Source organism: Bos indicus, chromosome 18 (genome assembly GCF_029378745.1).
Source record: "Bos indicus isolate NIAB-ARS_2022 breed Sahiwal x Tharparkar chromosome 18, NIAB-ARS_B.indTharparkar_mat_pri_1.0, whole genome shotgun sequence".
Taxonomy (NCBI): Eukaryota; Metazoa; Chordata; class Mammalia; order Artiodactyla; family Bovidae; genus Bos; species Bos indicus.
Genome location: NC_091777.1, coordinates 33,392,752 through 33,420,716, shown reverse-complemented (window position 1 = coordinate 33,420,716; position 27,965 = coordinate 33,392,752). Strand labels below are relative to the sequence as shown.

At 46.6% G+C, this 27,965-nt stretch overlaps 1 protein-coding gene across 1 annotated transcript in view; it reads left to right on the top strand.

Annotated features, from left to right (window-relative positions):
* Positions 1–8,985: 8,985 nt before the first annotated feature.
* The window catches only part of CDH11 (cadherin 11), a 154,156-nt gene continuing 135,176 nt past the window's right edge, over positions 8,986–27,965 (top strand). Inside the window, exon 1 of the mRNA XM_070770690.1 lies at positions 8,986–9,169. The gene's annotated coding sequence lies outside the window, so the exon portion shown is untranslated. The remainder of the gene's footprint in view (positions 9,170–27,965) is intronic.

Sequence of the window (27,965 nt, the reverse complement as noted above, 5' to 3'; positions counted from 1 at the left end):
GAATCAGTTCTAATGAGGTGGATGAAACTGGAGCCTATTATACAGAGTGAAGTAAGCCAGAAAGAAAAACACCAATACAGTATACTAATACATATATGTGGAATTTAGAAAGATGGTAACGATACCCTGTATGAGAGACAGCAAAAGAGACACAGATGTATAGAACAGTCTTTTGGACTCTGTGGGAGGGAGAGGGGATGATTTGGGAGAATGGCATTGAAACATGTATAATATCATATATGAAACGAATCGCCAGTCCAGGTTTGATGCAGGATTCAGGATGCTTGGGGCTGGTGCACTGGGATAACCCAGAGGGATGGTACGGGGAGGGAGGTGGGAGGGGGGTTCAGGATTGGGAACACGTGTACACCTGTGGCGGATTCATGGTGATGTATGGCAAAACCAATACAATATTGTAAAGTAATTAGCCTCTAATTAAAATAAATAAATTTAAATTAAAAAAAGTTTATTCTTTAATTCTACCCCTGCCCAGAACAATACTCTTTGCAATGGGGAATCCATCATGGCTTAAGACCCAGGACTAAAGTGACTGTCAATCAGAATAGAGAAACTTCTCTGATATAGTGTTTCCAAGAAGAAGGCTCTTGAGCCACCTGAATAAAATACTGTCTTCTATTGTGACCCACCTGTGCTCTACAGAAACATCACTATTATCTCTTAGCCACCAGAGGGACAACTGAATAGGGAAGGGGAAACGCACACAACAAGGAGCTAAAGTACTGACATACTCACAGTCTGTGCTGCGTACATTCATCTATCTTAAGCCGAGGACACTCGAGAAGGTTTTTTTAAGCCTTCTCCATTTAAGGATCATTTCTGCCTTCCCCTTTGCAGCACTGATAGCCAACATTTCAACGTTCATGCAAATTGGAACCCAGAACTCTCAAATTCTGTAGCCTAAACCAACCTTAGACTGTTTGCAAAGCCAGCTGATTTGCAAAGTACCAATCTTGAGAACACTTCCAGGGATTCTCCAGGAGCACAAACTTATTTAAATGCACCTATTCACAAGCTTAAAAAGTAATGTAAATGTATGCACATACAAACATTGAAATAGCCCTCTGTGAGGAGTTTTAATAAACCACTCTCTTTGTCCACACAACAAACAAACCAGAATTAGAAATCAGAATCAGAATCATCATTATGCATACCTGCAATTCATTTTAAGAAATTCATATGTTCTAGAAAAGGTGTTTGCACACCACTATTTTGTACATTGGATTATATTTTTAAAATCACTAAATGAGGAAGCTATTTTAACTAGCTTTCAAATGAAACTTTTGGTAAACTGAAGAATCATTTTGTAGTGTGAATAATTGGCATCATTACATTCGTTTTGTAAATAAGGGACACTTGCACCACGTTTAGATTCAAGCAGATGATTCATTTGCTCTTGGTTTGGGGATTCATCCGTTCCGTTAGCATTTTTCATCCATACATTATTCATGTGTTCATTCTGCAAATATTTACTGAGTGCTTACCATATGTCTGGCACAGTATTAGATGCTCCAGATACAGGACTGAACAAGAGAGAACGAGAGAGGAGTGAACAAGTACTTTGCCCTTCCAAAGAAGTTTGTCTCCTAGTGGAGCAAGATAGCCAATAAAACAGGTAAATTAAAATGTGTCATATGATGTGAAGTAAATAAGTATGTTATAAACAAGAATAAAGCAGTCTAAAGGGATAAAATGTGGGTAGCCTACAATGGATTAGACTACAGAATGGGTGCTTCTGCTGATAAGACAGGCAGGTAAATCCTGAGTAAACAGGCAAAATGAGGGAGCAAACCATGGAAAGGGGCCAGGGTGCTTCAGGCAGAGGAAATGCAAGTGTCTTGAATCTGAAGTACAACTGACTTTGAACAAGAAAATGAGTGTGTCTTGATTGATCAAGGCAGAGACTGGTAGATGAGCAAAATAGTTGAGGGCTGGCTCAGGCTGCACCCTCTAGGCTGTGGCATAGAGGCAGGAATGGGGCCACTATTCTCAGCATGAGTAGGGGCAGAGGACAAATGACACTCAGAATCCACAGATTTCTGCCCATGATGGAAAACTGTGGTTTTTCCAAATGGATCAACATACTTATACCATCTCTTATTCTCCTTCTTCCTCTTGTCTTTTCTCCACTTCTATTGACCTTCCCTTCCTCTTTCTCTTACTTCCTCTCACTCTTTCATCTTTTACCCTTTCATAAAAGTATTTTTTGTGCACCTATTGTGTTCCAGGCACTGTGCCTAGGGATCCAATGGATGTCCTCTGTCTCGGGTGTAGAGCCAAGATCGTCTCTCTCTTCCCCCAACCCCCCCAAAGATGTCAAGATTAGACTCTGCTGCCTGAGCTCCTCCACTGAAAGGGCAAGCCTTCGAGTCAAACATACAGAGGTTGGACTTCCAGCTCCATTACTTATCAGTTGCATTTATATTGAGCAATGTATGTAATTTCCTTGCCTCAATTCTCTCATCTGTAAAATAAGGATAATAATACATACTTTGAAGGGATGTTTTGAGAATTTCTAGTTTTATATATAAGTGGGTGATTAATATTTTACATTATTATTTCTGCTTGCTTTCTTCCTTTCCAACTTGAACCTCAGAATAAAGGGGACATAATCCCATGGATGGAGGAGCCTGGTAGGCTGCAGTCCATGGGGTCTCTAAGAGTCAGACAGGACTGAGCAACTTCACTTTCACTTTTCACTTTCATGCACTGGAGAAGGAAATGGCAACCCACTCCAGTGTTCTTGCCTGGAGAATCCCAGGGACTGAGGAGCTGGTGGGCTGCCGTCTATGGGGTCGCACAGAGTCGGACACGACTGAAGCGACTTAGCAGCAGCAGCAGTGACGACAGTTTGGTAGGATACTGCAATCTACTTCTGATTTTCTGTCTCCTCTAATGTTGTATTCTGTAGAGGAGATATTCTGTCTCCTCTAGACTACTGTATTCATTATTATAGAATATAACCCATGGGCCCTGACAACCCAAGATGTCCCAGGATGGTGGCATGATGGAAATCTGGTTTTACTTACAGGAGAGGGCATTAATACTCCAACTCTTTACCTTTCTTTGAATTGAGACTCTTTTATGCAACTTCTCAAATTTCTTCCATTAAAAAATCAGATTATATTTCTCCACCCCTTTGCTTTCAGTGGGGCCAAATGGTGTGCTTAGGCCAACAAAATGAGACAGAAAAGATAGTTTCCAGTTTTAAGCCTATACCTCAAGACATTATGCATAATTCTGCTTGATGTCTTGTGCAGTTGCCATCGCCAGGAGAGTACGCCCAAGATAGCCCCAAGAAGGAGGATGAGAAACACAGGAAGCTGAGCAGAGTTGCCACAGCTCAGCCCAATCTAGACCAGGCAACCCCAGCCAACCCACAGATGTATGAAAATATATAATTGTTATTTTAAGCCACTGAATGCTGGGGTCATTCATACCCTAATATTTGACTGATAGACTGGCCTTAGTAAACAATATTGCTTAACATTATCAATTAATCAAATATATTGATTGGATTTTTAATGCACTAGATGCTGGGGATATAAACAAAACCGAAAACTATCATACCTGCCCTGAGGGAACTTACAGTCTAGGCGAAAGGGAAAGAAAAAGAAGCACTGCTAACCGAGTTAAAGAGGGTCTGTTTGCGACAGAGAATGCCTGGTCAGGGCTTAGCCCGAGATGACTGTCTGACTGCTCCTAGTGGCAGAAAGGGGAATTGCATTTAAGAGATATAGGCAGGTTCTTCACCATCTGTGGCTTCCCTGGCGCCACCAGGGAAGTGAAGTGAAGTGAAGTCACTCAGTCATGTCCGACTCTTTGCGACCCCGTGGACTGCAGCCTATCAGGCTCCTCCGTCCATGGGATTTTCCAGGCAAGAGTGCTGGAGTAGATTGCCATTTCCTTCTCCAGAGGATCTTCCCGACCTAGGAATCGAACCCTGGTCTGGCAGATGCTTTACCGTCTGAGCCACCAGGGGAGCCCCTTTTAATTTTCACGTGCTGTGCTCTGCTAAGCTGCTTAGTCTTGTCTAGGTCTTTGCAACCCCATGAGCTGAAGCCCACTAAGCTCCTCTGTCCATGGGGATTCTCAATAGTCTGACTTTCAGCACTGGAAGGGTCCTCCTCAGAACTTACTTTGGATAAGTTCTCATTTACATCTATGGAAACTAAAGCTCTGACTAAGAGAATGATTTACCCAAGGTAATTCAGTGAATTTGCAGATCTAGGACATGAATCCAGGGCCTGGCCCCCAAGGTTGGCACATCTGATCTATATGACCCATGACAGGCCTCACAGTGTCAGTTAATTCTGAACTGCTAAATATTCTTGACCAAAAGTTTTATTATTAGTATCATTTATGATAAGATGAAACTCCACATTGTTATAATTCATAACTATAACATGACTTCTTTCTTGCCCAGGTGATTTAAGGTGTGATAATAATCAGACCTCGTAATTAATAATAATAATTAATAACTTCCATCTATTGAGCCCCTGCTTGAAGCACAGTGCTCACTGCTGTAGGTATATGGGCACGTTTAATCCCTGCAACAATCCAGGCACAGATACCAAACCCTATTTTATGGAACTGTAAACTGAATCTCACAGAAACTTACTAGAAAACAGCAAAAGCAAGAATCAGACTCAGATCCAAGGCCTGCAGTCTCCCCACCTATCTCTGTGGGCTCAGCTGTGAGAATCTCCATCTAAAACGTCCGGTTCGGAAAAGGCATACCTGTTCAGTCTTCCTCAGCATACTCCCTCTGCCTGGGGAAGGCATAATGGGAGCCTACCACAAGGTGATAACGCCATCTCCCTATTTGGATCTTGCCTCTCTTTTTATACCATTTACCAAAGGCTGTCTCTAGAGCAGGAAGCTTTGAGAAGGCCTGGGGTAGCCTAGGGCTTCTAAGTGAAAACAAGGAACTGACTCAGCAGGGTCTGGCTATCTTCAGAGTCTGAGGACAGACACATCAAAGGGACGACAGCCTGGTACCTTTGATGAAGGAACCAACAGGAAATTATCAGCTTCTTGCTGACAAGGACAAAGACAAGAAAAGGCCCATTTGAGCCTCATCTCTGTCTGGATTGGAAGAGTCAGGAAGCAGAGGGGACTGTTTAATCCTGCCTCCAGAGCAACTATGAACCCTGGCTTCCTCCTGTGAAGAACAAGGTGAAGGAAAGGTGAGGCAAGTTAAGATAAACACCCAAACTTTCGGCTGCCTGGATGAACCGAACCTTTTAATTTAAACTGTCAAAAAAGAGGTTTCTTTTTTTTTTTTCTCTTTTCCTTTTTTAATCCAAACTGTAATCACACAATACTCCACCCAAGAGCTTGATATGGATTTCTAAGACAGAACCTAACATAGTCATAAAAAAATCCCCTCGGAAATGTGCACTTTGTACTGTGCCTATGTGTAGGTGTGTTTAAAATGTCACGAACTGGAATGCCTAACTCTGGTTCTCAGGAATTAATCACTTAAGAGTGAAAGGGGGAAATTAACTTGCTTTAACACTTATAAGATTCTCCAAAGCATTTGCCAAAATAGAACTCGCTGAATAGAAGCATGGTTATCTTTCCACAAGAACTAGCTTTTTTTTTTTTTACATTTCTCTAGAAAACTGCCTTGCAAAAAGTTTCCCCCTGGGGCTCAGCTGCAAGTCATAGATACTCTGGGAATAAAGGTGTAAAATAAAATTTTTGCCTTTCTTTTTGATTGTGACTCAATGAATTTTAGTAAATGTATAGATTTGTGCAACCATCATCATCATCCAATTTTAGAACATTTTCATCATCCAACACAGTTCCCTCAAGCCCATTTTCATCAGTTTTTATTCACACCCTTGGGACAACCACTGATCTGCTTTCTGTCTCTATTATAAATTTTCCTTTTTGGAACATTTCATATAAATGGAATCAGAAAATATAGGGTTTCTGCCTCTGGCTCTTCACATGTTTTTTAGGTTCATTCATGTTGTAACATGCAGCTGTATTTATTTTCTTTTTAATGCCAAATACTATTCCATTATATGGATATACCACATTTTATTTATTCACTCACTAGTAGATGGACACTTGGACAGTTTCCAGCTTTGGGCTATAATGGCTAATTCTGCTATTCAGGTACATGTGTGTGGGCTGACATCAATTTCTAGTTGTCTTAAGTAGATACCCAGGCATAAAACTGCTGGTTTGCGCAAAGGAATACTGACAGCCCTTATACACGGAGTTCTGTCTGATTCAGGTGTGCAATGTCAGTAAAAATCTACCAACCGATTTTTAACATACTTTTTAAAACCCAATATGTGATCATTCACAGAAGAGTCCGAAACCTCTGTGGCACCAGGGGCCGTTTTATGGAACACATATTTCCACGGGGGGGGGGCGGGGTCAGCGAGAGCAGGGACTGGCTGGTTATGCCAGAGATGGGGAGCAACTGTGAAGTGGCAGGTGAAGCTTGGTTCTCTCCCCATTCCCAGTCTGCTGCTCACCTCCTGTTCTGCTGCCTGGTTCCTAACAGGCCATGGACCATGGGACCCCTGGTCTAAAAAAAAAATCTCACCACCACCACCACCAAACTGCTGTTGCTTGACGAATTCTGAAACAAAGGCAAAGGATATATTCCTGATAACGTCAGGTCACATGTGACGAGGCCCATCCTTGGTTGTACCTCCAAAATGGAAATAATGACTTTTCTCACGGATCAAGTCATGTCCTAACCATCGTGAATGATCCTCGACATTTTTGTATACCTGCAATTAGACCGATGAGTCCTACACATTCCCTTCCTGTTCCCACTTGCGAGGAAAGCATAAGAAAATTCAGACCACAGTCAGGAGACAAAGAGCCAAACGCACGTATCTCTGAGGGAGAGCGGGCCCCTCTTCCCTCCTGCCCTGGAACTGAGAGCCCCCATCACCGTGCTCTGCCCCGTTAGAGGGTGGGGACCTTGGCCGAGGCCTAGGAGACATTCCAGGTTTTAGGGCTTAGAACGCAGAAGTGGAAGGTGAACAGACAGGACCAGAGACGCCAAGACAGGACGCAGGTAGGGTGTGGAAGGGGCTCCGTGGGGTAAGGGACCAATCTGAGGAGGGAGAAGAGACAGGCACCGCGGCCCGCTACTGCGCTCCCGGAAAGCGTTCCGCCTCCTCAGCCTCACGCGGGCGTCGCGTGGGCACCTGTGCGGCGAGAGCGGGTACCTGGCGCCCTGAGCCCTGTCTCCTTGCAACCTTCGGGAAGTAAAGGGGAGGGGGGTGCACTTAAGAGCAAAAGAAATGAGAAATGGCAAACTCAGCGGCCTCACCCCCAGCCCAGGAACCAGCAGTTTAAGGGCCACCGGGAAACGGAGAGCGAAGGACTCGGCGGCTCTGCCCTGGACGCGGGCGGGGGCGACCTCCGGCGCCTCTGGAATCCCGGAATCGCCGAGGAGCCCGCGGGCGCCCGGGGGGCGAGGGCGTGGTACCGGATGGCCCCGCCCCGCCGCCAGCCCCCGCGCGCATCCCGGGCGCCGCGTGCGAACGCCGAGGCTCCTTGTGCTACGCGGACTCGGGAGCCCAGGGCGAGGAGCCCGGGGGCGGGCTTTGGTCGCCCCCCTCGGTCCCGCCACCTCTCCAATTCAGTTCCCCGTTCGCGCGCTGTCCGAGGCGCTCTCTTCCTTTTTCGACCTCTTTTAATGTTAATTCCTCGGCCCGACTGCACCCCTCTCGCCCCCTCCCTCTTCTTGGAGAGCCCGTCACTCCTTTTCGGTCCTCATCGTTGTCCCTCCTGGGATTCCAGTTATCCTTTTGCTGCTTCATCTTCCCTCCACCTCAGCTTTTTCTGCCACCTCCCACTCGAGAAACTTGCTCCGGCCAGGGGTCCCCCTCCGGTCACAGTTGTCCCCCTTCCTCCCTAGGGACGGCAGCGTGTGCGGGTCCCAATACCGTTCCCCGAGGCACGAGCGCCCCGCCCAGTCCCTGGCGTGATTCCGAAGCCCAGGCCCGGCCAACGTTTTCTCCCAGCGACTCCACAAGGGCAGGAAGCAGGCCCGGGGCCCCTTCTTCCAAGGCGTCTTCTTAGAGGGGTATAGGGCAGGACTCAGGAAGGATGCGGGCACTGAATCCTTAGGCCGGGTCTCCCGCAGAACCGCACTCTCCACGGAGCCTGGGGTGGGGGGCGCAGCGAAGGGGCCTGAGGCAACAAGTGACCCTTCGTGCGGGCGGGGGCCGGGCCGACCCTGGTTAAGCGATCCTGGCCCCCTCCCCGGCCCCGTTACCCTTACGCACACTAGGCTTTGGAGATGGGTAGCGGGAGGGAGACCTGGGAGAGAAGGAGACGTGGCTCTTCCCGAGTCCAAAGTCTCCCTCCTCCAGGTTTCACCATCCGCACCCTTAGCAGAGTTTGCTAGGGATGGAGAGAGGGGGCAGGGCAGAAGCCGCCGACGTGGAGGGATCTTTGGAACGTGGGGTGGTGGAGTGAGGAGGAACAGTTCCCGATTGCCTACCCGACTTGGGCGATGCTTTTCCCCCTACCCACCACCCAAGCCTCCTGGGCCAGGGCCCAGCCTGACCAGCTGGAGCGGATTTGGGCGAAGGAGGAAAGAGGGGCCCCGGCGCCCTCCCCAGCTTTCCTCTGCCGCCCTCCCTGATTGGCTGTGCGTCCCTGGAGCCCAACTTCAGCCGCTCCAGACTCCATCTGAGACCCAGGGGATCCGGAGTGCGGCGACCCAGAGCGGGGTAGGGGGGTGGCCACGAATCCCCGGGCTGACATCCCGGGGGTCCCTGGGGGGAGGGGCGCGGACGGGCCGGCCCCCGCAGCCTACGCGAGGCCGAGCTAGCCGCGTCTTGCGGCCTCAGCTCCTCTCCGCCCCCCCGCCCTTTCCTTCCCTCCCAGCGGCGGCCTCCCTCCTTCTCCGCCCCCCCCACCCCCGCCCGCCCGCCCGCCACCTCCCCCCGGTTTCTCATTCCTGCCACTAGCGCGCTCGGCGGCTCATTCCGCGGCCGCCGCCAGCCGAGGGGAGCGTAGCGAGCAGATGCCGCGGGGGCCGCTCGCAGCCGCCGCCGACTTGTGAATGGGACCCGGACACGGGCCGGGGCTGACACCGCTGCGCTCGCCTTGCGCCAGGGACCGACGGCCGGCATCCCGCGCCCACCCTCCGGGGCCCCAGGTGAGGCGCGCCGCCAGTGCCTTCCTCTCGCCTGGATGGGGCTTTTTTGGGGTGGGTGCGGGGGGGCTCATCTCTGGATGAGAATGTCTGGCGAGCGGGGTGGGGGGTGGAGGACTGACTCGACAAGGTTTCACAAATGCTAAGCGGACTGGGGAGGGCGGAGGTTAAGAGAAGATTTGTTTAAAAATCGAAAAGGAAGAAGGGAGCCAGTTGTGGGCGCGGGCAGCTCAGGGGACAGAGGCGCCAGATGTGCGCTCCAGTCTCTCCCCGCAGCTCCGGTCTCTGAGCGGGTCTGCGCCGAGGCCTCGAGAGAGGGGCTTTACACCCGGCTGGAGCTGGAAGCTGCAGAGCTGCGCCCCGGACGCGCCGACCGCCCCCGGTCAGGTCTCCCGGGGAAAGTCGCCCCCAGCGCGGTGCCCGCCCGCCCTCCCGCCGGCGCTGCGCCTCTTTCCGAAAGCGACGACGTGACCGTGCTCTGCAGGGTCCCTACCCCTTCCTCCTCTATCCCGACCGGGCGCTCCCGGGGACTCAGTTCCTCCATCGAGATCGCCGGGGAAGCCCCGGAAAACGGCAGGAACCCAGCTCGGGTCGGCGATTTCCCCGCACTTTCAGAGCGTGGGTTTGGGTCCGCTGACTGCGGCTCGGGGGGGCTGCTGACTGCGGTGCGCGCTCCAGCCTTCAAGCCAGAGTGTCTTCGGGGGTCTCCGGGGGAAGTGTGTCAGCTCCCGCCAGCTTCAGGGGCGATACGTGAGCGGCTCAGACTCGGGCTCGCTCTGGCTGAGGCTTGGCGCAGCCTGCCCAGGTCAACGTTAACTTTGCGAAGCGAGCCTTCCCCGCAGCCTGCGCCTCCTTCCGAAGTGCGCCGAGCCTTTCCAGCTCCGCGCGCATGGCCTCCCTCCCTCATCTTTGCCCCGAACCCTAGCGGCGAGTGAGGAGCCTGGAGAAACCCGCAGGATGTGGGGGCGGCGAGGAGACCAACCCTCTCCCCCTACACCCGGGTGTAGCTATAGGAGGCCCGCCTGGTGCTGTGAAGAAAAGAGTCCCCAGAGAAAGTGGGGTCAGAGAGCGTCACCTCCCCACCTCCCGGGTCGCGCTTCTTCATCCCTTTCTTGCCAAGGCCTCTTCCTCGTTTTCTGGGGGTGAGGGTGGAAGTGGGGATGGGGTGGGGTAGGGAGCGGTGGTGTCCGCACGCCTTCTTCTCCCGCGTGAAAGGTTTTCTAAATGCTTGAAAAAGAAAAGCCCTGTTGCTTTGCTGATAATGCAGCAGGGATTTCACGGGCCATCGCACTGCTATTAAGAAATTGCATCTTCTCATCGTTTAATAACGCCACCTCTGCATGGCGACGGGTCGTTCCTAAGGGGTGGGGGTGGAAGGTTGTTTCTAAAACCCTGCTGCATGAAGGTATAGACATGCCTGTAAAGTCTTCCCTCCCTAAACAAATCTTTGTCGGGTGGCTCTGAAATCGTGCCTTGTTTTCCTCTTCCGATCATTCCTATCGTTTTTATATGAGGCAGAGTAAGTTTTCAGTTTAATCACTGGGAAGCCACAATGATTAATCTGGTGAGAGGACACGGGTCGATGTCTTTATCACTTGGGCTTGCGGCAGGCATCGATGATTTTGCGGGGTGTCTGGATTTCCCGGGGAAGGGGTCGTAGATCCGCCAGCATCATCGCATCAGCACATTTGCCACGCGGGGCTCCGAGAGCTAGAGTCTAATACGATGAGAGAGAGGAGACGAGGCTGACCTTCATTTCATTAATCCTGGAATTCTTTTTCCTACAAATACAGAGATGCAGACAGCAGAATCCAGAAGTAATCTGCCCAAACCCCAGCTGCAGGAGAGCCTGGTCTTAGTCCAGCAGAACAAAGGAATAAAAGTTGCAAAACAAAGAGACAGAGGGTTGGGGCCAAGGCCTGTGGGACCCTGAAGCTCCTGCTCACTGAAGTTCCTTAGTCATGAGCTCTGATTCAAAGTTTCAGAGTTGGCCAGTGGGCCCTAAAATTCAAACCTTTCTGCAAGACTGAAATCCTGCCTAGTACAATGGAATGTGAGTAGTTTTCAAGTACAGACCAAGGAAAAGCATCTGAGAGGACAGGAAAGTTTCCTTGAGTGAGAATTAGCTCTACATGCTGTTTTTGAAACAATGCAAATTAATACATTTAAAATGTCTTGCAGTCACATTTTCTTATTCATAATTATTATTATGGTCTTTTTTTCCATGTTGTTTTGGAGTCTGTATAAGTTGGTTATTTTATTACGTAGTTAGGGAAAAACAAAACAACACCCCCCCCCCCCAACCCTTGGGGGAGGGAACTGCATTGGGAGGACTGAGATAGGATAATCTGTTGAGGCCCAGGCATGTGGGTTTACTCAAACTGAGTTTACTGCTTACTAGAAAAATAGGCTTTGGAAGTAGCTCTAATTGAAGCAGTGGACCATCTTGATAGCACTTCAGAACTTTCATTATGTTCTGCATTCTTATCTGAAGGCTAGACAGTAAAATTACTAGAAATGCAAATTCTGTTTTCAATTAAGATGTAATCTTTTGTTAATTTGAGAATTTTTTTTTAAGTTACAACTGTTTTTTTTTTTGACCCAGAACTCAAGGTTCCTCTTTGCAGTGGTGGCTGTGGATGTGTGTGTATGTTTGTTCTTGAAAAGGGGTGGGGGCAGGGTTGGAGAGCCATGCCGTGATTTGGGGGAATACGGATCAATTTCATGCTCCTTTAATGCACTTGTCTTCATAATTCATGGTTTTTCTTCCACTTTGAATAGAATTACACGGCTGCTTTGTAAAGATTCTGGTTTGGGGATCCTCATATGGGAAATGCCATGACTTTGACCTCAAAGCTTGATTTACAATGCCAGAGCTACACTCCCTTGAGCCTAGTGTGTCTCAGAACCTTGCCTGTGAACGTCTGTGACTTATGAAGTTGACAGTTAACATAAACTTTGATCTGTGATATTCAAAGCTATTTTCGGAACCATCTAAAGGAGATCTGCAAATCTGATTTTACTCTGCCTTCATTTTCTACACATTTATGTAGGCAGATGTTCCAGAAACATGATCATTTTGTTTATTTTCAATATTGATTTCTTTCACTTTGATCATAGGAATACTTTATCATTAAATAATAATGATAAGACAGTGGTCTAAAGAGTTTAAAAGAGGGTAACCAACCTTTTTTTTTTTTTTTAACTGTCAAATTTGCAGAATAACTACTATCTTGTACATTTTTTTTCCTCACTAGAAAATCTCACTATTGTGTAAATTCACCAGCAAGTGATTAAAGAGACTGAAATGTGCTTGGGATATTTCCCCCCTTATGCAATTGGTCATTGTTTCATACAAAGTTACCTGATACGTCAGGAACCCCTGTCCTAGATTTACCAGCCACTGTAGTTGTCACTCTTTTTGGTTCAAAGTTATTGCCCCTGAAATATGTAAATGTATTTGGTCCTGTGTGTGTGTGTGTGTGTGTGTGTGTGTGTGATTCAAGGGACTAGGGGAAAAACATCAACAGGTCTGGTTAAAAAAAAAGATTTTTTTTAAAAGCTGGAGAAAGTTGGACAAATTCTATTGTACCAGTATGAGTAACAGTGAGGTTTCCATCAGTATTACTATGATAGCCATCCACAGCCTCCTCTATGGGCAAAGAAGAACTAAAGAAAACACTTGAGGAGGATAATTAGACATCTTCTGCTATAATTTTACCCTGACATTGAGAGCCTTGTGCGTCTCTGGAAATGGGTTCCTTCGCGGAAGATTGCATGTCTGGCCACTAGAGGGCAATGGCGCCCTGCTCCAGCTGTGTGCCTGGGGCCCATCTGCTTTTGAGGGCACCATGAAAAGCAGTTTTGTTACCACCGGCCTTGTCTGCACCTCTCAGGAGAGACCGAATTCAATCTAGCTGTGGTTCAGGCTACTGCTTCAGCAGTTTGTCAGGATTAACATCTTTCTAGTCCGTGGATCCCGTTACCTTCAGTCTCTTCTTCCCACCTTGGAGTTTACTAGAAAGTTGCAAAATCTGAATCTTGAAATCCTCTGAGCAGGAGATGAGGGGGGCTGGACTGTATAATAAACAAGGTCAGTTCTCACTGAGGCAGTGATCTGGAGGGTTTTCTGGTTCTTTTTTTTTTTTTTTTCCTGCAAAAAAAGCAACATTTCAGACTCCGAGGGGGGAGGGAAGGAGTATAAGAAGGGAAATATTAGTGAGATTGCTGTGATAACATTGCCTATTCTTTCAAGAGGTTTTGAAGATGTCTGCAAGGCATTTTTAATTTGCAAAAAAGAACAGCAGTTTGATCTTTGGTAAATACTTTGGGGCATGGAGTTTTAATATAACAGTCAATGTTTTACTATTACCTTTAAACCATTCTTGATATTGCTGTACAAAACCTAACTTTAGCAGAGTAAAATTTAATTCAAGATTGGTCCTCATGCACTGGAGTTTAATCATCTGACTTTTTTTTCCCTCCTCTGTGATATGGAAATTACTGCTTATGATTAAATTGCATATTCCAGGCTGCACAAATTTATATTTGTTACTGTTTGATAGTATCATTATGAATTTAGAAGAAGAATGAGACAAAAAAAAAACCCTGATGCTATATTATAATTAAGAGGAAAGCTCTATTTTAAAAAAATTACTGGCTTAAGTGGATTCTTATTTGTATCTTTCTTTTTTTCTTTAAAACTGAATATAGTCGCCTCCCTGGTGAATCAGCAGTGGAGTTCTTTGCAGCTCTGAGTATGTTGGAATGCATGAGCAGTTGATGAAGGAGGAATCAATGGAAATGGATCATGGGAGGGAGTATTAAGTAACTCAGTTGAAAGTAAGACAAAGTGTTTTGTAAACCAAAGCTCACTTACCGCCCGGACAGTTTATTTAACTTTAAACAGGAAGGCACTTTTACATTCTAAGTGCTTGTGAATAATGCACGTTTGTTAGAACTGGAGGCAAAATTTCACTGTTATTTGGTTTAATTAGTCGTCTGACTGTTGCAGAGTTCTGAGATGCTTATTGAGATAAAGCATTGTTCTCAGAGTTTCTATGGTCAAGGTTTTTGCTCAGGCGAGAAGCTAGTACGCAGGATGTTAAATGAGATGGGAGTTTAAGAGAGAAGAAAGGAAGAAAGAGGAGGGGGGAGAAAAGAGTGTGGGAGAGACTACGGATGCCCTTTCTCATGGCAGGTCAGGCTCTGGTGTCTCTCTCTTCTTTCCTCTTTTTTTTCACTCATTTAGACCATGCGAGGTGCTGAATCCAGAAAGCTGGCATAAACAGCCCCACAGGCCACGGTAAACAGTGGCCAGAGCCTTATTCTCTTGCCTTCTGGCACTGAATACTTGTCAAAGGATCCTGTGAATAAGCACTGCCTTTTCCTGCCTTTCCCCTGGTTGTTCCAGTTGAAGAAAAACCCTCACTTCCTCCATGAACTTCTTTATTTGCCAGAAATCCTCCTGACACGGTCCTCTGTGCTGGCATGATTTCACAAATTAAGATTACTTCTCCATGTTCACTTTTCCCTGAAGAAAATGTCTTCGGATGCAGCGTCTTCTCCACCACGATGACCACCTGACTCGGAAACTGGAGCAGTGGAAGCCCTGCCCTGGATTTAGTTTAAGACACACAGAGATCTCTTCTCAGCCGTCATTAGGCTCCACCGGTGGGAGGAGTGGGAGTTCAGAGCAACATCCTGGCCATGGATTCTCAGGAAGAACAAGCACGGATGAAGGCTGGGACAGACAGAGCGTATCTAATTACAGTGCATTCACCCCCACCGTGATCTCTGGGTGTGTGTTACCAATTGTCACATACCGAACAGTCAGCCCTATTTCCATCATTCCTGAGGCCTGGACCACCTATTCAGACTCAGAGTTGGTATTGCCGAGCAATCAGGCCAAGATCTGGGTGAGGAGAGTGAGGTAAAGACAGGCAAGTGCAGACTTAGATCCCGACTGTATTTAAAATGTTGGTATTTTGCTCATCATGGAGTTTTTTCCCCTAGTGATCTTGATTTTTGAAATGTTTCCTAAAAATACTATTTATCTTGATTTACTGAGTTTTGGGGGTTTCCCAGGTGGTGCAAGTGGTAAAGAACCTGCCTGCTAAAGCAGGAGACATCAGAGACGCAGGTTTGATCCCTGAATCTGGAAGATGCCCTGGAGGAGGGCATGGTAAGCCACTCCAGTATTCTTGCCTAGAGAATCCCGTGGACAGAGGAGCCTGGTGGGCTACAGTCCATGGGGTTGAAAAGAGTCAGACACGATGAAGTGACTTAGCAGTAACTGCAACTGAGTTTATTGGCACCCCCTTACATTTGGTGCCCACGGACGGAGCCCCACCTGACTCACCCTGGTTCCAGCCATGCCCAGCAGTCTGATTCTTCTCAGTTCCAGCTCCACCGCTTGCAAAGTAGGAACCCAAGACTGAGCTAAGTAACTTCTCTCAGACTCAGCTACCTCATCTGTAAAAATGGATCTAGTCATAATATCCATGTCCTGGCATTGCTATAAAATAACGGAAGAATTGGGTACAATGTCTGGTTCATGAGTTCTCAGTAACTGCTTGAGACTTTTTGTCCTCTGAGAAAGAGACCTGGGCTTCACTTTTATAGACTAACCATAGCAGGTAGAAGTATTGTTTATTAGAACCTGCCTTTTTAAAAAAAATATATTTCAGAAGTTTAAGTGATACATCCCTCTTCCATTTAAAATATTCAAGAGGCAGTCAAGATTTTAGAGATAATTATGGCTTTTGAAAAGTGCCTGCCTCCTCGATACCTTTGCATTTTCCCCTGCTAATTTTTACATACGGGCTGCTGTGGAAAGTTGCCCTGAAGTTATATCTTACTGGGAAAGTTGGCTAAGCCTGTGATGTTGAGATATTCATCACAAGGTCTGCCTCTTTTTAAAAGGGACTCATTACTATTCCAGACTAGCTGAAATGATAATTAGTCTCTTGATAAATTGTCACCATTTTCCAGAATATTCCTGTTTGTTTTTCAGGTAAATGTAGTTTGGGGTTTTCAGGAGGATGAGCTGTGACAGTCTGACTCCTGGAAAGACTGCGGCTTGAAGAAGCGCTTGCCCTGTCTGTGGTCTTCCTCAGGCCCAGGCAGAAGCACAGTGATTTGGCATTGGATTAAAGATAACAGGAATCCCTGCCCCCATGTAGCCCTCCATGGCATTCCAGCTGTTCTCACCCCAGTGTCACCATCAGGCTGCAGCTTCCAAAGCTCTTAGTCCTTCCAGGTTGCCCTGCTGTGCTCCATCTGCAGCTTTCCTGTGTCATCTGTCCCTACCCCAGGCCCTCCTGCCTTCCCTCCTGAGTACGTGGCACCATGAGAGCGAAGCACTCGCTGCCTGTGTTTGCCTGGAAAGGGCCAGGGGAGAGGGCCACCTTGATGAGATAGGACCGTGCTCCAGGTACCTCCTGTATTGTGTGCAGTCGCCCTGTGAGGAAGGTACTGTCATCTCCACTTTACAAATCGGGAGAATGACCCCCAGGAGGATTTGAGACACTCGTCCTAGCTCCGCAGGCTGGAGGAAGCAAAGGCAGGTGTCCAAGCCTGTTCTGACCCCAAGGCCAGCAGCTCCCTGTCATGTGTGACGTGTGTTGCAATCCCGGCCTCCTCGGCTTCCTGGAGAAGAGCAGCGGGACAGAGCTGAGTTGACGGCTCGACCCTGTGCCCCTACAAGCTCCCAGATGTTGTCCATTAAAGGAGCCTCTGAGATCTTACGGTCCAACTCGCCTCTCTGCAGGGTTTCTGCTTGTCATTGATCCTGCAGCTTCCTAAATGTCCTGATGACAGCCCGCTAACGACATCTCAGGAAACCCATGACACCAGAGGCGACTCATTAACTCTGTTCATTAAAATATCCCATCATATAAGGAGCTAAGATATCTTCTGCTGTAACTTTCTCCCAGTAGTCTCTTTGCCCTGCTCCCTGGCACTTTTTCCTTCTGAAAGCCCTACAAATACTGGAAAATGGCATCTGATAACAGTTAAAATCCATCATGTATTGAGCACTAAGCTAGACTCAGGCACTATGCTAAGGACATTCTATAACGTGAGAATTATCTGCAGCAACCTATGAGCTGGTTAAGATTATTGCTAGCATCTTATAGAGGAAAAAAAAAACCCAGAAATTTCCAGGGTTCCATCACTGTTAATTGGCAAAGCTGAGATTAAAAGCCAGGCATCCGACAGCCAGCTTAACCTGCGTCAGGGTGCTCTGCCATTCAGGGCTTCAGCTAACCTGATGAGATTACAGACCTCTCACCATCCTCATCTCTCATGTCTGCTTCCATTCTGTTTCATCATTGTCCCCCCTAAACATGTGGCATTTTAAATCAGAGTCCCTATTGTGGTCTAACCACTGTAGAGTGACTGGACCTCCTGTTTCCTGTAATGAAAATTGGACATCTCACTTTAAAGCAGAATTCTCAGGAATCAGGTGTCTGAAGTCACTTAACTGAGCTGTTGGCTATTGTCATCAACAATCTTTCAGAGATGAGGGTCCAGGGGCCCATAGAAGAACCACGACTCGCCTAATAACACATGCTGATCTAGCAGCAGGTGGAATAAGAAGTGGGTGGTCTTGGCTCTTAATCCTATCTCTTACCACTATCTAAAAGCAAAAGCCTTTTTATTTATTTTTTTAGAGTTGATATACCTGTGGCCTGATTATGATTTAAAACATATCACTAGTTCAAGTATATATATAAAAAAGATTCACCCTATAATATTATTTGGCAGTTAAGTTGTAACATCTAAATACGGAACTTTGTATGAATCTTTAATATTTTGAAGTCATGGTTAGCCAATCCAGTGTCATTTGGTAATATTTTGCAGTATGTACCATTTGATTTCACCCTTCAGCTCTGTCCTACTTTATAGATATCTACCACTAATATCTCTATTCCGAGTTTCCATAACTAACAGTAAGAATGGCATCACCACTTTGCCACCCCTAAGCTTTCACAGGGCCCGCTGGCAGGGTTTGGTTTGCACTCCATCTGAAACTCATTTCATTGTCCCCTACTTTAATGAAAGGCCTGGGCTGGGAACACTGAAATGCTCAAATCACAGGGCCTTTCCTCAGAGAGCTGACAACATCGATGGTGAAGAACATAGTCAAATCTCAAGGCTGCGTACAGTCAGTGCCCAAAGGAAGTAGAAGCAAGGAGGACCACAGTAAAGACAAGCCACATGCAGTTCAGTGATCAAGGATGGTTTGGGGAAGGGGAAAAAACATTGCACTCCTGCACGGGGGGAAGGGACCCAAGAGACCAACTGGAGGAACACATCATGCCACCAGGCCCTCCAGTCCTGGCTCCGTGTGCCAGTGATAGCCAGGGCGTCACTAGTCACAGGGAGCTCCTCACCCCTGGGCACAGACCACCAAGGCGTTAGGGACTTCCACATTTAGAAACACTTCCTTTGGGTTGATCCAAACTCTGTGTCCCCAGAGGTTGTACTCTTGGGTATGAGCCTTTGATGTCAACGAGGGATAGACAGAATTCTCCCTCCCCGTTGCAGCTGTTCAGTATCTGAGTGGTCTTCCAGGATGCCGTCTCTGTCTCCCATCTCCAGAATGGACACTTGTCTCCTTTTTGCCCTCCTCGGACAGCGGGACTGAGCACAGAAATCTAGAGGCAGCTTAGACTATCAACTCCCTCTGCGCTTCTTTTATTGCAGCCCGAGGCTACATTAGCTTTTATTGCCAGCCACATCACCCAGAGGACTTATGCTCCACAGTTTATTTCTTTGTTTTTCCTGGTGTGCTGCTGTTAAGCCCCATTTTCCCACCTGTCCCTGTACACAGAAGACATAATACGGCACCTTCAGCAGTGTGAGGGCGTCAGGCTGCCTGGCTTCAAAGCTTGGCCCTGCTGCTTCCCGGCTGTGCAAGCCACCGTATCTGTCTCTCGATGTCCTCATCGGTAACACTGGGTTAATAATACCAACCTTGCAGGTGTGGTTCTGATATTAAATGATATTAATATATGAAAGTGTTTAAAGAGTACACTGAATGAGGTTGCTGTTTTTATTATCTCTGTTACATTACATACCAATAGTCTGGATCCACTGATTCCCGAAATGTTTTTAAATTTAAACCTTTAGTCTCTTGTGCAGAATATCTGTCATCCCTCTAACCATGCAATAGTTTGGTTTACTTACATACCTACCTTTCTTATGAAAAACAGCAAAAACAGCAAAACTGATAGACGCAGGGACAGCACCTTGTTAACCACAGAAGACACTCCTTTTGAGTGATTCTACCCAGGTGGTGCTAGTGGGTAAAGAACCCGCCCACCAATGCAGGAGACATACGACATGTGGGTTCGATCCTTGGGTTGGGAAATCCCTGGGAGGAGGGCATGGCAACCCACTCCAGTATTCTTGCCTGGAGAATCCCAAGGACAGAGGAGCCTGGTGGGCATAGTCATAGGGTTGTGAAGAGTCGAACACAACTGAAGTGACTTGGCACGCACACGTGCCCTGGAATACAATCTTCTTCATGTTACTCATTCCTGGTGATGCATAGTTGCCGTTTTGTTTGCTTGTTTGTGTGGCTTCATAGCACCCACATCACCTTCCTAAGTTTGGAGATAATCCACAATAAGACTCTCTGTAGAAAGACTGCCTTCTTTCTACTCCACAGGCTTCAAGGGCCAGAGTCTCTGTCCTCTCTTTCCTGGAAGGTGGAAGGATGACTCAGCACCTACTTCCCAGTGTGTTTTAAACTTGGAATCAGTATCTTACACTTATGTGCCTGTGTGTGTGTGCACACCCACACAAGCACACACAGAAGCCCTGGCCATGAAGTAGCCCATGGATGCTGACCATAAAGAATCCACTCTGGTCGCTGTGGAGTGGCTGCTGCATCATCCAACATCCAGGAGTAACCAGAGTGGAAGGGAAAGCTGTCACTACCCATGTTCAGTGGGGACCATGGCAGTGCCCTCTGTGCTGTGTGCTGTGCTTAGTCGCTCGTTGTATCTGACTCTTTGCAACCCCATGGACCCACCATGGACCTGCCAGGCTCCTCTGTCCATGGAATTCTCCAGGCAAGAATACTGGAATGGATTTCCATGCTCTCCTCCAGGTTTGTGGCAGGATCTGGTCTGCGGTTCTGACTGTCGGGGCACCTGACGTTCCTGACCACTTCTCTAGTCTTCCTGCAAGCCATGTGCTACTCAGAGTTGCTTTGAACTAATAAACTCAAAAAGGCTTCATAGCCCTGGATATCCTTGCAAGACTGCTGCAAGAAAACTTATGCACTGCAATGGTGAGGGGAGATCTGGCTTTTGGGTTCCTCTCAAATGCTGAATAGAACGTGGATAGATGGTTAGATGTTCAGGTGTGAGGAGAGAGCAGAGGAAACCTTTATTAAACATTGGATGGTCCGATTTGGGTTGAGCAAGAACTGGGCAGGATATCAGAACCTGGGTGGAAGCTAAGTGATACGGCTCAGTAGATGAAGTGGAATTTACACAGGCAGCTATGGCAAACGGCACAACTGTTAGGCATGTGGATGGCAAACGGTCTCTTGGAAAGAACAGGGCAGGTTGTGTGGGAAAGTGGCCCATGGATGCTGGCTCTGGAGCCAATGCAAAATTCCCCCCAAAAGTATTATGCAGAGGAGACTAAGGCCAGATTCAAGGACGAGAGTCCAAATTGTATTCCTAATCTAAGGGCAGCCAGATAGAAAAGACTAGTCTGAATTCAGAGCCAAACATCTTGGAGAAGCCAGGATCAAATACATGCAGGCTTTCCAGGCATTGATGGGAGCACAAAGGATGCCCCTCCTCACCACAAATGACTTCATCACATCCCAGGTTCTAGGGGTAGGGGGCAGCTCCCACACCCTCCCAGCTCCCTGGCCCCTGTGTTGGCCCCAGGATTGGATGGCAGTGCTTAAAGCAGGGAGAGTTGGGGATGGGGCAGCAAAGAAAGAAAAGCTTCCTCTGCTGTCGGTCCCTTGTCATCCCAGGGCAGTCCAACCCTTGTTGAAAGGAATCTGAATCACACTTCTAGGGAGTGGAGCCTTCAGGGCAAGGTCAGGGTTTCTAAGCATCTAAGACTTGCTGGCCTGTCTGCTGGGCCTGGTAGTTAAACCACTGAATGGCTTGATTTTGTATTAATGGTGCCCCTTGCCCAGACCTGACCCAGGCATCACTGTGCCATGCAGAGCTCTTGGAGCCATGCCTCTCAATTTCTATGTGGCACTCCCCAACTGGTCACCATGGACATAAATCCAGACCACAAACCAAGAAGGACTAACCAAATACAGGTGAGGCTGGTTGGGCAGCTGTATCAATAGTTAGCATCTTTCCAGTGTCTAACTTATGGAAGCATGAATGTTTAAAGGTTTTAAATATTTAACAACATATTTAAAGGCTTTTAAAACAATATTTCTTTGACAATAGCAGCAAAACTGTGTTTAAATTCCAAATCCAAATTGAAAATTAGGAGTACCTTATGCAAACAATTCCAGTCCACAACACTTTGTCCTAAAGTAACCCAATAGGGAAGGGAGTTGGCTCTTGAACTGTCTCACTCCAGTATATGTTTCATATATAGACATAGCTGTAGTATAAGATGTAGTTTTCATTTTCATTATTATTCTCGGGAACTTAAGAAGCACTATATAAATGAAGTGTCACTATTAGTATTATTATCTTAGAGTGGAAATTGCAATTTAGCAGTTAGAACTGGGCACACTCGCCTTCGAAGTAATGCATTGGCGATTCTTGTGTTTTATTCATCACCGTTCCTCCTTGCAAACCTCAGAGAATCTTCAGCTTCAGCAAATCTCCACGGTGCGTTTGGGAGCATTAGTCAGGAGACTAATACAGCCTGAGAGAACATGTCTTTGAAGTGAGGGATGGAGCCTGCCGAATAATCTCAGCTGCCCTCATCCCAGCAACCCCCTCCTGCCGTGCCCGCATCGCAAGCCCGGGAGGGACCTGGCTTTCACTTAGAGAGAGGCATACCTTGTGTGCTTTTCTTATTGGCGCTTAGCTTCTGTCTCATTTCTCATGAATGGAGAAAGATCTCCATTCCTGCCTCCATTCCGCAGGCAAGCCTGCGGCCAATTGCCGACAGATTTTTCCCTAATAGGCTGTCCTGTGGTTCCCTCCTTCCAGGCAGACCAGCCTGGTGAAACCCTGGCATTCTGATAAATAGCTGTGTGGCCTTGGGCAAGCCACTTAACCTCAGTTTCCTCATCTGTAAAGTGGCCTGTTGGGTACTTTCCAGCTCTAAAATGGTCTGGCTCTCAAACCTTCTTCCACAAATCACCTGGCGTGGTGCCTTCTGACCATTGAATCTCAGCATTCTGGAAAAGGTGCCCTCCATGTGGACAAAAATGCCAGGGTGGAAATGCACAGATGATTTGTGTGAGCAGAGTGCACACGCAGGGTGGTGAGTTTGGGACTCTGTGAAGTATGTTGCGTATCAAATTTAGGACTTTGGACTTCATTCCCCAGGTCCTAAGGAGCCTTTGCCAGTTTAGAGTGGTGGTGGTGGGGAGGCTGTGTTCAATACTTTATTAAATGATATCTGGACCAACATTGAGAAGAACTGATAGTAGCAAGGGGCAGAGACTCTAAACAGGAAGACTGGCAGGAAGCTGGGACTAGGCGGCAGCATTTTTATTAGTAGAATCGCAGATATGTACTGAGTCTTTACTGGCTGCACACACAGTGCTCAGCCTTTCCTACAAATTATCTCAATCCATCCTCCCTACAACCTTAATGAGTTGGAAGCTATAATTATCCCCATTTATAAAACATGGACACCAAGACTCAGGGTAGTCGAACAACTTTCCCCAGCGTTATACATCTGGTAAGGGGGCAACTGGGGATTCAAACAGGAAGATTTTGCATTCTTCACTGCTCTGTTATCACAGGACCGATTTAAGAGGCTTCCAGGATAGGTTCATGAAACTTGCTCCTGGCTGTCAGTGAGGAATGGGGGTGGATGCTCTGTGAAGTGCTTACTGAGTGCCTGGGACTGAGCCTTCTAGAGATTATCTCGTTGAATCTTAGCAATAAACTCCATGAATAGAAGCCCCAACTTCACACTGATAGGCAGTTGCAAAGCATTTGAACTCAGGACATGAAAGAACCAGAAAGCTTTTCCTGAGACTTTTCTAATGTATCCCAAATTGCCGGGTTCTTGGCTTTTTCTCCGCCCAGGCTGATTTAAAGATTACACCGAATATTATGTCTAATGTCATGTGCTCATGACTTAGATATTTTAAAAGATGTGTTAAGCATGGAACAACAGACTGGTTCCAAATAGGAAAAGGAGTATGTCAAGGCTGTATATTGTCACCCTGCTTATTTAACTTATATGCAGAGTACATCATGAGAAATGCTGGACTGGAAGAAGCACAAGCTGGAATCAAGATTGCTGAGAGAAATATCAATAACCTATGCAGATGACACCACCCTTATGGCAGAAAGTGAAGAGGAACTCAAAAGCCTCTTGATGAAAGGGAAAGTGGAGAGTGAAAAAGTTGGCTTAAAGCTCAACATTCAGAAAACGAAGATCACGGCATCCGGTCCCATCACTTCATGGGAAATAGATGGGGAAACAGTGCAAACAGTGTCAGACTTTACTTTTTTGGTTTCCAAAATCACTGCAGATGGTGACTGCAGCCATGAAATTAAAAGACACTTACTCCTTGGAAGGAAAGTTATGAACAACCTAGATAGCATATTCAAAAGCAGAGACATTACTTTGCCAACAAAGGTTTGTCTAGTCAAGGCTATGGTTTTTCCTGTGGTCATGTATGGATGTGAGAGTTGGACTGTGCAGAAGGCTGAGGGCCGAAGAATTGATGCTTTTGAACTGTGGTGTTGGAGAAGACTCTTGAGAGTCCCTTGGACTGCAAGGAGATCCAACCAGTGCATTCTGAAGGAGATCAGCCCTGGGATTTCTTTGGAAGGAATGATGCTAAAGCTGAAACTCCAGTACTTTGGCCACCTCATGCGAAGAGTTGACTCATTGGAAAAGACTCTGATGCTGGGAGGGATTGGGGGCAGGAGGAGAAGGGGATGACAGAGGATGAGATGGCTGGATGGCATCACTGACTCGATGGACATGAGTCTCAGTGAACTCCAGGAGTTGGTGATGGACAGGGAGGCCTGGTGTGCTGTGATTCATGGGGTCGCAGAGAGTCAGATATGACTGAGCGACTGAACTGAACTGAAGCAGGAAAGAAGCTGTGATTCCACGATCCACGTTCTCTCTTGATATTTTGGTTCCCGTCCAGCCCTGGCATAGCTGAAGGGAAGATGCCACCAAGGGTGTCACATCAGAACATTTATTTGACACTCAGGGTTCACAGTGTATTTCTAGGAGGTGTTGAGAGAAGACGTGTAAGCCCATCAGTGGGCCCGCTCCGCTTTCTGATAGCAAAGGTGGGAGAAGATAGCAAAGTCAAATTGCAGCTGCCCTCATGCATATTAATAAGGGCCCAGGTTTCTGAGAGATAAAAGAATCATCTACACAGGATTTGAAGAGGACTCAAAGAGGCATCAGATTTGACACTCCAAGCTAGGATGGGAAAACAAATGCAATCGCAAACACCAACCTGGCAAAATCTTGTTCAAAGAGACGAAGTCCACAGGGTCTCTGTGTTTTGTGTTTCTTTATCTGTTCTCATATCCTTGGAGCATTCTCATCTGTATTCCCCTTGACCCATCTTTTTTTCTAGTCCGTAATTTGTTCGTCAACTCACCTTTGGACAAGAGGGAACGTGCTTCCTTTGTCTGGATTTGTTTCCTCTTATGTAGAGTAAGAAGGTTCCAATGGAAAATTGCTTCCCACACAGGAGGGATCTGGGAGACCAGCTGAGATCTGTTTGAAAAGTTAAAAAAAAAAAAGTCAGTCACTCTACTTGACCCAGAGAATACTTGTATTTTTCTCCTCTGAACCCAGCTCCTGGACTTAAGATTTTCACTGGGACAATTAATACCAAATGGGTGGTGGGCTACTGGGGACTCAGAATTTAGTTCTCAGCTAAATGGCAGCCCACTCCAGTATTTTTGCCTGGAAAATCCCATGGATCACGGAGCCTGGTAGGCTCCATGGGGTCGCAAAGAGTTGGACAGGACTGAGGGACTTCACTTTCACTTTCACTTTCTGGCAAAGGGCCGCCAAAACGTGTCTCCTGCCTCATTTAAAGCAATGCTTCCAAAAAAAAAAAAATGAAGTAAGAAAAGCTTTTTGGGCAAGAATATGAATTAATTTCATGGAAATAGCATCCCTTTTCAAAGATTGCCTATCTTTGCCTAAGTTGAAGATATTGATACTACCTCTGGTATTGTTTCCCCTGTTTTTGTATTTGCATGGGAAATGATTTGATGAATATTTCTTCTGAAGATGGTTTTCCTTCTCTGAGAAAGTTACATTCATCATATTGGCTTGGTCCACTGATCACACGTCCCCGTGAGGGGCCTATTTGGATGGAAAAGAGAGCTGTTTTGGAAACAGTAACTTTACCTGCCTTGTTGCGCCTCCTTTCAGGGATATGTTGGGCTTGCTACAGGAGAGCGTTGAGAATGCTGTTCACATGCTCTCGAATGCAAGAAATTGTGCTAATACGACTTTAATTTTCATATCAAATTGAAAAAAGAAATGAGTTTGTCGGAAATAATCATGACTCTTGCAGAGGTGCCAGGTTGGCTAGTTACTGAGGTGTGACCATTCCTCCATGTCTGTCCGAGTGGTGACATGTGGGCATGTAGATGGAGGTCATCCAGTGTGCTGGAGCCAGCTACACCCTCGGGGGACCTCCTCGGGACCATTCCTGGCAGTGACTCACTCCAGCTATGAGTATTCCCTCATCTCCCACTGTACTTGGCTCCCCCTCAGCCTTATTCCCACTGCCCTGGTGGGTCTCTTACAAAAAACAAGACAAAGCAACCCTTGATGTAAATAGTTCAGTCTCTGTGACATTCGTGGTGGTAGTTCAGTGGCTAAGTCCTGTTCAACTCTTACAATCCCTGTTTCTTCACCTTGAATAAAGATAGTGATGGGATGCTGTACTTACAAAGGTGAGCCTGGGGGTGCAGTGCAGTTCAGGAAAGAACTGGGAAGATGCACTCATTGCATTGAACATGTAGAGACGGGTTTTAAATCTTTTATCTGTGGGGCCACAAATCTTCTGGCTTCATATTTCATAAGTTAGCTTCTGAATGTTATTTATCCAAAGCACTCAATAATTTTTGCAGCATACTTCTGAGTTTCTACAGTCAACGTAGGTTCCGCCTCTTTTTGGGTCTCTTTCGGGTTCAATCCCTGGGTCAGGAAGAGCCCCTGGAGAATGAAATGGCAGCCCACTCCAGTATATATATATGTCTCTGAGCTAATGGGCACAGAGTGATTTACATGCAGTATCCTCTCCGTGCTCTGTCCTGCCTTCACAACAATGAAAACATGCCGCCTTCCTTGCTGGTCTTGACAGTGTAAGTCCACTGTCTGCCTCAGTTCTCGTGACAACGGTGAAAGTCTGATCTCGGTTTAGAGGAGTGAGTAAAAGCTCACATGTGGAGGGGGTTCAGACTAAGAAGGCTGAGATTTCGCTGCTACTGTTTTTTATTTTTTAGCTGTCTGGCCATGGGTATATACCTTATGAATTTGTGTGTTTGTCGGTTTCCTCATCTGCACCATTGCATTGACCAGAGTATCTACAGAGATCCAAATGAGCACTTAGTCCTTGGTAGCTGATAAGCCTATGAATGAGAAGTGTATTATTATTTCCGTTCTGCAGAGAGGCAGCGGAGGCACTGTGAGTTTACACACTCTTGCCTTGGGTTATATGGCAAGTGAGTAACACTGTGGAATTTGTATCCAAGTTCAAGTACTTAAAATCCATTTGTTCCTTTCCATTCCCTCTACTAAAGTTCGATAAGTGTTATTGTTTCTCTCTTCCGCCCCAAACTCTAATCTGAATTTGATGGGAACTAGTTTTCTATTGTCTATGAAGGTTTCATGCTGTACTTTCTTTAAAAAAAATTGACATAATGCTCTCTTTCTCAGTATGAATCATATTTGCATAGCTCTGAGGATGTTAAGAACTCAATTTTCTCCCGGAAATCCTTTGTTTTTGAGCTTTTGTATGTTTATCATTGAAATTTCAGGAATGATAGTTCTATCCATGCCCATGCTCTTCAATAGACGAGTAACACAGGCCACCAATGTAAGCCACAGATGAAATTAAAAATGTTCTAGAAGTCCAATTAAAACAGTGAAAAGGAAATATGTGGCAATTTTAATAATGTATTTTATTTAAGCCAATGTAGCCAAAATATTATGATGTTTAATTAATATAAAATGACTGATGTGATATTTCTCATTCTTTTTTTCATACTGAATCTTTGAAACCTCCTGAGTATTATACCGGAGAAGGCGATGGCACCCCACTCCAGTACTCTTGCCTGGAAAATCCCATGGACGGAGGAGCCTGGTAGGCTGCAGTCCATGGGGTCGAGAAGAGTTGGACATGACTGAGCGACTTCACTTTCACTTTCATGCATTGGAGAAGGAAATGGCAACCCACTCCCGTGTTCTTGCCTGGAGAATCCCAGGGACGGGGGAGCCTAGTGGGCTGCCATCTATGGGATCTCACAGAGTCGGACACGACTGAAGCAACTTAGCAGCAGCAGCAGAGTATTATATATATAAAACACATCTCAGTTGGAACTAGACACATTTTAAGAGCTCAGTAGTCACTTGTAGCTAATGGATACTGTGTAGATAGAACAGG